Source organism: Lissotriton helveticus, chromosome 5_1, assembly GCF_964261635.1.
Source record: "Lissotriton helveticus chromosome 5_1, aLisHel1.1, whole genome shotgun sequence".
Taxonomy (NCBI): domain Eukaryota; kingdom Metazoa; phylum Chordata; class Amphibia; order Caudata; family Salamandridae; genus Lissotriton; species Lissotriton helveticus.
The window spans coordinates 196,649,972-196,663,867 of NC_136065.1; positions in this window are offsets into that span (position 1 = coordinate 196,649,972).

Sequence of the window (13,896 nt, forward strand, 5' to 3'; positions counted from 1 at the left end):
GCACAGAGCTGCTTTGTACTGCCGATTACTATTTATTTAGAGATGTTTACAACGCCAGCCTAAATAGAGCCACCACATCAAAAAACCAGCCCACACTCGGATATAAAATCGACAAACACACTGACCTGCAAACTGCCCACCTGGCAGTGCTAGTTAGCCCTCGAGTCCAGTCCAATACCAGCAGCATGTTTAAGCAAGTGTGGGGGAAAAAATAAAACTAGCATTGGCAAGGCCCATAATTCTCACTTAGGTAAATAATTGGGATAGTTAAGTGTTTTTATTGTTTCTGCCACCTATATATATTAGTTCACATGCATGTTGTGCACTGTTTTTTCGCTTTTGCAGTTCTATGTAGCCGAACTTGGCCCAAAGGCATCAGAGCGCTCTCCTTGAGCACCAGATTACATTACTAATACTTTACCACCTACCAATATTCGTTTTTCACTTTGTTCCCTATAAATCTTGGGAAACATTACACACAGTCAAATCCTTTCATTTTTATCGTATGGTCAAAGGTGATAAACTTTCTACATGTTCCTAAAAACTGCTTATACTCCTGAACATCGAGTGCTCTCTTTCAGTCGCTCCAACCTTGCTGACAAATCTTGGTATCAGTATTTGCACATCTTTATTGTTCCGCTGTGTAGCAAACGGGCTGCCAGCATTTAAACCATGTTCAATGATTATATTTCAACAGCAAGTATTTTGTTTTCTGTTTAATTAGCACATGGAGATCCAATTTCACATCAGCTGAAAATTTGATATTTGCTGCGGAGATATTATGCAAGGTGCCTCAATACAAACTTATTTGGCATATTCAGTTTTTTCTTACTGGATGTTTTACCCTTGAATAATCACATATAGTTGTATCAAAGTCTTACAAAATTTATTAAATCTTTATTAATTGTTGTATTTTTATTATATCTTCTTTCAGTTTTAGCAGACACTTTTCTGAATAACAACATATTTGTTTTTTGCAGACCATGGGGTTCATTTAGAGTTTGGTGGAGTACGTACGAGCTCCACCATATATTGGTTGAGCTCCTGTTCCATGGTACTTGAAGTTCCACTGCAGGTGCCTCATTTAGAGCTGGGGAAACCACGTGGTTTCCAATGTCTTGTCTGTTCCCATTGGGCTCAGGGTCAAGACTGATTTGCATATGGCTGGGTCCAAACTGGAATGGCATGGTGAGCAAAAAAATGATAGATTTGGGCCCAGATCTCTGTACTAGGGGGGAATGTATGACATTGTTCTACATTCTGTCGATCAATTGTTCTTTTTGCATTTGTCACCCCAAGTGGGACGGGTATACCCAGACATGGGTCCTGTGCTCTCCATGCCACTGGAGTCAAGCTATTCTCGCTGATGAGGGCTGAAAGCCTGAAACCCGTCCTAGGATGCTCGTTTCCAGTCCAGGGAGGACCTGGCCTGGCAGTTCAGGCTGGACTGTTCCCATTGGGCGCAGGGCCAAGAGGGATTGGCATATGGCTGGGTCTAAACTGGAATGGCATGGTGAGCAAAAAAACGATGGATTTGGGCCCAGATTTCTGTATTGGGGTGAATGTATGACATTGTTCTGCATTCTGTCCATCAATTGTTATTTTTGCATTTTTCCAATTTCAGAGCCTCCGATGGCTCTGCCATCAAAAATGCTTGACTGTCTGTCACAGTGGTAGTTCCCTCACCCTATTTACAGTGGGGAATCTGTCTCTCATTTTGCTACTCATGTGAGGTATAGATGTCCTAGGAAGGAATATGTGAAAATGTACTTGTTAGACCTGGAATCCTTGATGTGGTTTTTCCTTAACATGTTGAATGGGCTTACACCCAATTGGCATATTTAATTTACTTGTAATTCCGTAGTAAAAAAGGCACTACCTGAGCCCAGGGCCTGTAAATTAAATGCTGCTAGTAGCCTGCAGCACTGATTGTACCACCCATGTATGTAGCACTTCAAACATGTCTCAGGCCTGCTATTTCAGCCTGTGTGTGTGCGTTTGTGTGTGCGTGTGTACAGTTTTAAACTACCATTTCGACCTGGCAAACTAAACCTTTTACCAGGTCCAAACCTTCCTTTTTAATACATAAAGGTCACCCCAAAGGTTGGCCCTGGATAGCCCCAAGGGCAGGATGCAATGTATTTAAAAAGTTAGACGTAACTTTTAAGCTTTACATGTTCTGGTAGTAAAAAACTCTTGCAGTCGTGTTTTCACTACTGCAAGGCCTACCTCTCCCATAGGATAACATTAGAATTACCGTATAAGTGTAATTTCCAAAAGGGAGCAGGTAACCCCTTCATGTTGGGTGTCTCTGGTATTGCAGTTTAAAATATTAACTTATGGTGAAGTCGGATTTTAAATTACAATTCTGAAAATGCCACATTTAGAACATTGGCATTTTCTTGCCACAGCTATTTGGTGCCTGCAGCCTGTCTCTGGGTCACATGACTGGTTGTAGTTGACAGTTGGGCTTTGTGTATTCCTCCTAGACAGCCACAGACAATGGGAAGCTTAGGTGGGACTGAATAGGCCATCATTGGCAGGATGGAAGGGAGGAGCTGGACCGAGCCCCACTTATACCTGAATAGGCTGTGTCCAGTCCCCACACAAAGGGCTGCATTCCCACTGTGGCTAGTCTAGAGCCAGTGTCATGAAGGCAGGGCACCTATACACTTCGAAGGCATGTCTTTACAAGGTTCTCCCACTTCAAAGGCACGAATGGGTATCAATACTGGACCTCAGGCACCACCACTTCATTACACTTCCGGACCTGTGGATACTTTACAAAGAAGAAGGACTGCAATGCTGCTACAAGGACTGCCACTCTGCTGGACTGCTGCTCTGACGGAACGGCTGCCCTGCTGTGCTGTCCTGGTGCCCTCTTGCCTGTGTGAGGACTGGACCTGCCTCTCTTGAACTCAGAGTGACTCCAGGGGGAAGTTGTCTGGCCTCCTGATCTGAAGCCTCAGGGACACAACAGGCTTCCAAAACCTTGCACCTACACCAGGACTCTGCCATTTGTGAGTCTACCCAGCCACGTGGTGCCATCTCAGTTCTGGGCTCTTGGAACTAGGCTGAAGGTGCTCTGCACATCTCTTCTGCTGCACAGCACAAACCCTACTAGAACTGACCTATCTCCCCTGCTCGTGGATTAGACCCATCTCAAAGACCTGCATCGTCGCCACAGTCCATTAGAACCACCACTGCATGATGCATCTTCAGAGCAGGCCCTCCCATCCCTTGTAGACTGCTGCCTCGATGACAATGCTGGACTCCGTATCGCAACCTCGCAGCTCTTCAGGACCGATGCACTGCCCTGACTGTGATCCCCATCCTGAACCCTGGACTTAGCACTAAAAGTCCCATTGATGGGATCCTGGATGACGCTGCAAGCCCTCGTCTTGCACTCTCGCCACATCTCGGAATCGACACATCGCTTTGGCATCGCAACGCATCTTCAAACCAGGACTTAAGGTACTTTGTTCAGCAGGCCTAACTGGGTCTCTGTAGTCAGCCCATGCTCCATTACAGTCAATCTGAAGTTGAGACTTTGTCCTTGTCTGACGTGACCAGATATCCACAGTTGGCGCTTTGTGCTTTTTGACTCTATTTTCGGGAAAATCTGAAAAAATTAATATTGCTGGTACTAATAATTGAATATTCGTTTTTTTAGTCTAGATTTATTTATTAACCCCTTCCATGCTGAGGACGGCCCCCAGCCATCATGCATCACGGTGGGCACGTGCTGATGATGGCTGGGGGCCGTCATGAACCCACCCACTCATTAAAATGGCCGCACAGGTGCAGAATCGCGGCCGCGCCCAAGGGGTTAAAAAACTTTGAATTTTTCTAATTTGGTGTGGGATCCTTTTTGTGTGGTGTTTTCACTTTATTATTGTTTGAAATATTGCACAAATACTTTATACATTGCCTCTAAGTTTAGCTTGACTGCTCTGTACCAAGCTACTAAAGGGTTGAGCACAGGTTAATTTAGGGTTCGCTTGTGCCTCACTCCGACAAGGACTGTGCTTGCCGCTTGACCAGGGCTCAGGCTCTAGTGAACCAACAACAACAACTCACTGCTTTCGTCGTTTCTTGTTGACATGCACAAGAGAATGCTTAAAGATGGTGCTGGTTGGGCATTCTGCTTTGCTTTCAGGGCATCTGCCTTCTTGATATGGTGGGCTGTCCTCCCCTATGGGGGCGCTGCCGAGTTCCTGTGCTTTCCCTGGCAGGCTGCCTTCTACTACCAAAATGATTCCCCTAAATGTTTCCTCATCTTCACACTCAACTAAATTAGAATAGAATGGCAATATTAATTGCACACACTATTGCAAGAGCTGCCTTGCCACTTATGACAGAAGTTCTTTATTTATCCACATGCATTTTATATAATGCTCGTGTATGTGCGTGTGCGTGTGTGTGTCACCAAATTATGCTTCAACACATAGGAATTTTCTTGTTATGGCATGCCATCAATAAGGAAGTGAAAGTAGAAAGGGCACCCTAAATCTGGTTAAGTCTCAATAAGATAAGATCCTTGAAAATGTTAATAAGGCTGCAAGGTTCACAGCTGATGGGTTAGATGAGATAATAAAGTAACTGTGTGCGACCCTCACTTGATGAAGTACTTCGTATGTCTGATTAGAAGGCAAATCTTACCTAACTATCATTTGTTGCTCAGTGCAACAAAAAACGATATGGTCATGTTTAGACTGGTCTATTGCAAAGAGTAGACACAATAAAGAAGCACACATTTGTGTAGGATGCTTGTGCTTCCTTGATGAAAATTCTGCCTATTGTCACTTTTCCGAATTTCCTGAACCTTAGTAGGAAGCCTCAGCCATTAAGTGTAGTTCAGAGACATTCTATAGTTTTGGTCCCTGGGTTCTAAAGAATCTGTATCTATGTTTCTGAAGTTTCTCTCTCGGTAGAGATTTAGTGAAACACTGGTTCTATCAGGTCTCTTGCTGGTGAGTATGGAGTTGCTAGTTTTTGGAGGTCGTCTGTGGCTGTTTTAAAATTGCATCTGTTCATTATACCTAGAATGTTTGATTAAAATAGTCCTCATCCTGAAGACAGTGAAGGAATTTCAAAGTAGGTGTATGTGGCACTTTTGACATTCTTGCGTTTTGGTTCGAGGTTGTTTCCTCCGTGATAGATACTTTTTGGGGGTAATACACATTCAAATGCATTGTAAAAAACCAACTGAGACATCCCCAATGATTCAATCAGTGCTGTCAAGTATGTTCAATTGAGGAAAGTAAGACCATTTCTGAGCATAGAGAGTTACAAGTTAGGATTGTGACCACTTCATTCATTTGGGACTTGAAGGTCCGATCAGAATCTATGGTTATAACCAAGGAATTTCACTTAACTGTTGATTATTGAGAATTATTGGTTCTACTATTGATGGCCAGTAGAAAAGGCATGCACTGTAGTTAGTATGACAGGAAAACAAGTTCTCTCTTTTAGAGTCATTCAGACACAGAAAATTATCCTTAATCTAAAAATACACTGTGCTCAGGACTTTCTGAACCTGTCCTGCAGTCCCCACCAATAAACCATGCATAGGTATATGTGTGTGTCATCAGCATGCATATGGAAATGTAGGTTGCATGAACAGTCAGGCTAGTGGATACATTAAGGCATAGACGAGATAGGGGGTAAGGCTGATCTTTTTGGTATGCTGAAAAAAACTATTGACATACAAATTCGGTTTGCCAAACCTAACTTGTTGGCAAGTGTTATGAACAAATGATTGAATCTACTCAAATGTTGACCCAAAGCTTCGTACCTAATCTTTTTTCCTTTTTATCAGAAGGCCATGCTCAAATTGTAAGTCTCAGGCAGATGGATCCAACGGCCACATGCATCATTGTAGGATTTTGCACTTCCTAAATTGCGAAAATTAAGAAATCGCAATTTAGGAATTGCAAAATCCTATGCATCAAGAAATCCTCAAAGTTTTTAGGATTTCTTAATTTTCGGAAATTGCGATTCCTTAATTGCGATTCGCAATTAAGGAATGGCATTACATTGATTCCTATGGGCCTAGAGGCCCATAGGAATCAATGCCGTTTTGCATTTCTTTTTTTTGGAACTCGCTATTTGTTGATGCATTGCAAGGGTGCAGAGGGGGGTCCAAAGGACCCCCCCCCCCTGCACCCCTGAAATGTATTTTAAAGTGCATGTTTCACACACACATGTCCTAAGGACATGTGTGTCTGTAACATTAAAGATTAAAAAATGCATTTTTTTTGCTTTTTTAAAGATTTTCGCAAATTAACACGAGGGTCAACCTCGTGTTAATTTGCACTTCTTATTTCAAAATTTGCATTTTGTAAAAAAATTGATGCATTGCATTTAAGGAATCGCACAAATGCGATTCCTTAAATGCATTCGCATTTTTAGGAAATGCAAAAAAAAGCGAATTTTGAAACATTGTTTCATGCATCCCAAAAACGTATTTAGGAAGCGCAAACGGCCGAATTTACCGATTCGCACCGTTTGCACTTCCTAAATAGGTTGATGCATGTGCCCGTAAGTGTATAAATGGAGCAGTGATATATATGTGTGTTTCAGTGCCCAAAAAAAAAAGAAAGATGATGGTTTAGGGAAATATTTAGGAAACATTAATACTTAAACTCAGTACTAGTATTAAGAAAGCATTTGATTTGTGTGTTTATTGTCTTTTGAATAAAGTTAGGATTCTCAATAAATTCTTTCACTGTGATTTGTTTGAGGTTTGACTGTTACACAAGTAATGGCATAGATGTAGAATTAGAGCAACATGGTTTTATGTTTTACACAGTTAATAATGAGCCTACAATGGATCTATAACAAAATTGTGTTCTAGTGCATTGCTTTTAACTGTTGTACATCTTGCAGGATATGGTTACTAATTAGCCTTTCAAGTCATGCAATTAGCTGGGTTTGGGGTGGGCAAGCTTTCAACATGGATACTGTTCTTGGAAGCACCAGCGAAAACTTAGAGGGCAATCCTGTATTCTTCAGAACAGGGATTTAATAGGTAGCATACAAATACAGCGGTAATTATGGATAATTTTGAATTAAAATATGATCAATTTGCAGGGACTAAATCTTCTTCTATTTAGTGTTTCCATTGTATAAACAAACAAGTGATATGATCTGATATGATAGATAATTATCACTGATGTAGCTGACCATTCCAAATGGCCTCTACCCTCTATGAGGTATTATTGGATTTCCCTTGCTTCATTATTTTCTGGGGAGTCCATTGCAAAGTGCCTAATTTGAGACAGTGATTGCCAGTGGAGAGAGTAAGCGAAGGAAAAAGACACAAAATGGAAAGGTGGAGCAAAAGAAAGACAAACGAAAATAAGGGAGAAAGCAAGTGCCAGTAAGAATGACATAAAAGGCAGGGAGTGTCTGGTAGTGGATTTAAGAGGCATGTGATAGATTTAAGACTTCTCAGCCTTGGTATCTGGCATACCAACATTTCATAGCGCTGGCCGTGGACTTATGAGCAGAGCTTGGTGAACGGAACTCATTCTTTTCAAATTAAGCACTAATGTTGCCGTACCTCTATGTGGCAAGCATTGTTCCCTCTAATTTTTTTCCTCTGTGTGCGGCAGTGTAAGGTCCGTGTGCGCTGCAACTAAGGCTATGTGTGCCAGTAACCAGACTGCGCGCGTGGATGCAGCGCCAAATATCACTCCAACTTTTGTTAAAAAAGTGAAAAGACGTGCATTTCCACACATACTGCACCACGTGAACAGTGTTAGGGCAGGTTTGAAACAGTCCCACATAGCAATTTGAAACCATGGCAGCTATGTTGCTGCATTTCCTTTCTTAATAGAGCTGGGCTGCACTTGTTAAAGTTTTCATAGTAGTTGCAGCTCATGACGGGCGCTGCGATTAACATGAAAACTTTAACAAATGTTCTCTTTGAGCAGGAAATATAAAATTATAAAAACATAGTTATTATCATTTTATTTTTCGCAGGTTCAGGACTGGGTTAGAGTATGGCCACATCAGGCGTTATACTAACACATTTTAATGATGGTGTTTGCATCACCGCTTAAAATGCATTAGTCACGCATTCTAGCGCCCCTCTGACTATACTGCAATTGAGCTGTCCTGCCAATAAGGCAGCACCAGCACGCTAAAATTGTCTAACATATATAATCATGCAACTGCGCCCTCAAATTTAAAATGCTATGTGTCACTCCACACATAACAAAACAATGTTCTTCCTCCAAATTGAGAATGATACTCAAAGACTTCTGTTGTAGCACAAGTGCACCACCATCCAACATGGGTCCCAGACCACAGACCTTCCTTCTTGAACCCCAAAACAAAACATTGTGAGACCATCAGAAGAACCTTTGTCATTGATCCCCTATTTTAACATCGATGACATTACACGCTTTATTACGAGCTATAGATGCATTAATTTCACACCTGCTGCTGCCAGAAAAGTTAGAATTTGACACTCATCAGTAAAACACATCCTCTATCGTCTAGTGCCCCACCGAACTCTTGATTATCCTCACTGCTTTTCAGTGTCTGCACAAGACCCCTGGAACACCTAATTGTGCAGTACGTAGTGTAATTCAAATGTATGAGGACTGAACTACAAATCAGAAAACACAAAGGATCAAAGCAAGATCAAGGGGTGTCTCAGAAACAACTTGTGGATAAGTGAGAGCTGCTCAGGCCTCAACAGATCCTAAGTCACTGATCAGGACAACTATAGCTTTACCCTAGCCTTTGATGGTCTTAGGAGCTTGGACACACTGCAGTTCCCATTCTAGAATAATGGAACACAGATACCTGATTTGACACAACTTTTCTTGCTACATTTCAATGATCATAGAAATCAGCAAACTGCAACTCATGATTCTTCGCCCGCCATGGGTTAATAGAGGATAGAGCCACGAAACATGGAATGTCAATACCCACTGAATCTTTAAGTCCCAACCACCTCTCGAAGAATGTGGTAGAACCTCACAAACGTAACATCTCTGTGCTGCCAAGTGGCCTGCGTGTGCTACACAAAAACACATAGATGGCACAAGACTAGCCACCATCACAATGATGCACAACACTCCTTTTAGCAAACCTGGCAGTTCAACTTTACTACAGCTGAAGTGCCAATTTATTCTGGCATCAGAGCGCTGTTTAAGAATGTTAAACATTAAGTAAAACGTGTATATAAACTGTAGCAGCACAGCACAATTGTGTCTTGCAGGTTTTATGTGTCATACAGTGGAAATTAAGAAAAATGTGCAGGTTAGCTATAAAGCTCACACAGTTCAAAACAATTGTCATTGGCTCTTCACTCCGAGTCAAGGTGCATTGCTAGGAATGTGCTGAAAACGTCCCTTCAAAACTGGTGCAACTTAATAGGAAGCAACTGCAAATCTCGGCCACTAGGCCCATCAAAACTGTTGTTCCCGAGCATGCCCAGAATTATATGTATGCTGCTTGGTCTCCAGCCTTGTCTTGGCGTTTGCTCTGCATTGGCCTCACCGGTTATATACAGGACTTTTCTCCACTAATCCCCGCTGGAAGGATATGCTTCTTTCTTCACATGTGTTCTGTTGCAAACTTAAATGACAGCATGAGAACAACAAAAGAAGCTGTTTGACTGCAGAAACACCCTGGGCACAAATGGAACAGAGCAAACGTGACCTTGGCCTATATTCGGTGAGTATTTCACTGTGAAGTGAATATCAATATGTGGACCCCGAGACAGAGTGAGAAAAGACATCACAAACGGAAAAAGAGAAACATATTAACACACTAACAAAAAAAAAAACACATACACAAATACCTCACAGAAACTAAAACGCATGGTAAAATCGAATTGCAAACGGTGTGTCAATAGAAAAAGTTGCAACGAAAAACGCGTTTAGCTTCGGAGTTGGCTTGCTGTAAGAACAGAACACTCAAAACAAGTGCAACAACGGAGCTGGAAACGAACAATTCAGAGTCCCACGTGAAACGAACATTAAGCAAAAGGGCGACAAACCATTTCCAAACACATGAGATACCCTAACGAGAGCAGCACCTCATGGTCACACTACAGTTGGCACATTAATTGCTGTATTCTTAGCCTTGACAGTTGGCATTCATTTATCATCATTTAATAATTAAAGATTTTTAATACACCACAGGGTGCATGTCATTTAGTTTGGATACCGCAGCGCTGAATAACTAACTGGTGGTCTACTTGTCCGCGAGGCATCTCTCGATGCATGCTAAGGCAATGAGATGTCTACATGACGTCCTGCACACACCGGGTTTCTTCAAGTGCAAATCAGGACACCCTCTCACGAGAGCTTGGAATGAACGCACGCAGGAGCAGGAGTAAGCAGGTTGTAGTGTAGTTCCTATATTCCAAATAGGCTCTGCGCATTGGAATAATGGGCCATATGTATCAAGGAACCAATATGCGATTCTGTAATAGTGATTTTTAAGAAATCGCTATTTCAGAATCTCAAATTGGTATGTTTCAAGAAAATCGCAATTTTTTAGCGATTTCTTGATATTCCTTAATTGCGAATTCACAAATTGCGAATTCGCAATTAAGGAATACTTTCCCATTCATTTCTATGGGCCAGGAGGCCCATAGGAAGGAATGGGAATTTTTTCTCAATTTCCGATTCGCAATTTGCAAATCACAAATTGAGAATAATTTCAAGGGTGCAGGGGAGTCCAAAGGACACCCTGTTGCACCCCTGAAATAAGCATAGGTGCACATGTGGTGCACATACATGCCCTTAGGGCGTCACATGGCACTTTGAAAACTTCAAAAATGTGCATTTTTCAAGGAATTCGCAACTTACCACCAACTAGAAGTTGGTGGTAATTTGCAATTCCTTAAGGCCATTTAGCAATTTTTTTTTGTCTTCTTACATTGCATTTAAGGAATCGCAAAATTTTCGATTGCTTAAATGCAATCTCAAAATAAGGAATCATAAATATTGTGATTCCTTATTTTGCATGCAGATTTGTGCGATACATACAATTTTGCGAAAATGCGTTCGCAAACGAATTTTGGCGTTTGCGAACGCATTTGGGCATGATACATATGGCCTAATATATCCTATAGATGTGACGTAGGACTTATGTCTACTAGGTCTCTATCGAATATATTAGACTTAATTGTGAGTGCCAGCTAGCTCAGAGGTCACTAGAAACTTTCTCGAGTTCACAAGAAGGGATTTAGTTTCTGACAACCACATAAACATGACAACTTTGTTTCCCCAGAATAATACTGATCTTCAGAATCGTGGAAACAAAAGATAAATATTTTACTCAGTCAATCGTGCATGCTTCGTTTCAACAGAGTTGCAGAGAAGTAGAGAGATAGGCGTTTTCAATAAAAGGTATTTATTGAACAATCTTCTTTCGCAAGCATAAGAAGTGTACTGCTACAATCGTAATACTGGTTGCAAAATATAATGCATAGAGTAAAAAGAGTAGAATAAAATAATACTGTAAGGGCAATGTATAGTTCCTAGATCATAGATAAATACATACATAAATAACAAAGGCTAAAAAGTACTCAACTGGTGCTTCTAAAATACGCCTACCCCGATGTACCTAACCTAAGCTTAGTACGAGGGAAGGAGTAAGAGGGGTGTAGCAGAAATGTAGTATTCTTTGCTAAGAATCTATCCAAGATTTCTCTAAGGGTCTAATCAGCTCCGTACCTTGGTGTAGAATGAAGATGGTTAGTCTCAGGAATCGATTTCCCAACATCTCGCAAGGGTAGCTTGGAAAAACTGGAGCTAGATTTCTCGGCAAGAGAAAAGACAGTGTCTCTCTCAGTGCATCTGCTGGAGGGTCAGCTTTCTTCGGCACTTGCTGTAGCAGGATGCGTCGGGTAAGTATTTAGTCAAACTGCTCCAAACCACCGTGTGTTTGCTATGGCAAGTGTGGGCAAATTTATACCTTGAAGGTGCAGAGTTTGACGTAAAGGTGGACATAATAACGTCATCAAAGAGTCTCAGTTCTTTGAATACTCCATGAGTTCTTGGACAAGTCAGTATTTGAGCAAGGGGAAGTCCCTAGCTGCTGAGGCTAAGTTTTCCAAGAAATCGTTGTGGATTTTCAGAACTAGTGGAAGTAGCCCTGCCGTATTTGGACTGCATGAGCTATGTCTAAATATGGTTATGATTTCTATGGCTATATAGGATATGGTGATTTATAACTATATAAGGGCATGCATCAGGAAAATTACAATAGGGTCCTAAAATGCTATACAGCAAGGTAATCATTAGGAAGAGGGCTACAGCAAATGATCGTAAGCCACAAGCACAGAACTGAAATAGTACTGTATTCCAATTCTTTACCTGGAAGCAATGTTTTTGTATACGAGTGCCCCCTATATCGCTAGCACGCCACTTCAGAGCACTTCAAAACACTAAGCTGAAACTAGTTCCACAAAAAAGTTACGCTTTGTGAAGTATGGAGAGGCGCAGGGCCCGGCAGGTGCATAGCAGGCGGCAGACTTTAGACGTATTTGTAGACTTGCTGCATTTCTTTTGTTTTGTAGAGTGCGGCTCTGGGACACATTGTGTGCTTTTGTGAAAGTATTCATGTTAATTGCAGCTCGAGACGGCCCTGCAATTAACATGAATACTTAAACAAAAGCACACAATGTGCCCCACCAGTTTTTCGTGCCACTCGCCTTATAAAGGCGGCAGCGCAAACGCTCTCTGGGGATGTGGGTACGCACCACACACACAGCACTGCGCGCTCGGGAACACAGAGATGTGCGCTGGCACACGAGCGCACCTTGAAGGGAACAGTGGTGGCAAGTAAGAGTGGGCGTAAAATACGTTTCGTTTGCGAAATTTGCTGATTTTTGGCAAATTGGCAGTCCGCGAATCACGTGAATTTGCCCAAAAATCCGCAAATTCGCAAGCTGTGGATATTTTTGCTTGGTCGCGCTTGAAAAATACAATATTGCACGCGCGACGTTGATTTACTGTGATTCTGAGTCCGCCGAGTTATTTTTCTCCTGGTTTGCGTGTGCTGCGCCATTTTGGATCTTGCTGCGTGATCGCGAGAGAGTTTTTCAAACGCAATTACATCATCCTGGCTCGCCATCTTGCACAGCGAGAGTTTGACAACGCCCGCGATTACGCATTGCGGGAGTAAACAATGGCGAACACGTAGATGCGGCACGCAGCTGACTCCCGGCAGGAGATTTGAACAGCTCGCTTTCCCGAAATTGCAAAAATTGCAATTCTGCACAAGAAATCCACCGCAGGAAGCATACACCTTCTGAAAATGATGATTTGGCTGCACTTTTTGGTGCAAGGAGTCCATTCTTGGGGGGCGGTGGGATGAAAGAAGTGCCCCAGAGACTCCAACTTCCTGTTCCTGTCCAGCAGGCTCCTCCCAGTGCTTTGTCCATGTCCTGGTCACTTTTGATTTGGATCTGGAGCTGGAAGGATTACTTTTTGTGGCTTCTGCTGGATATTTGTATTTGAGGACTTTTTGGACTTTGGAGTTTGGATCACTTTTGGACTTGAGATTTTACAAGTAAGTTGGTGTTGTTTGTTTGGGGCATTGCAGTTGCTGCAACTACAGTTTTAAAACTTTTTTCACAAGTTTAAAGCGATATATATTGTGGGTAGTCACAGTATCCAGTAGGCCCATGGTTAATCATGGGTGCCTGATACAACTGTTTCTGTGATTTGTTTTTTAACTTAATTCTCATTTATGTCATGGAATTTTAGCTCACTGTTATATGTTGTTTTTTTTTTAATTTTGGGGTGCCTGTAAAGCCTCACTAGCCAGTAGGCCCAGGGGTAGTGAGTGGTGCATGGACCAAGTCTTTCGTGGGGTGTCTTGAATTCAAACATCATTGAGGGCATGGATGGCATTGGA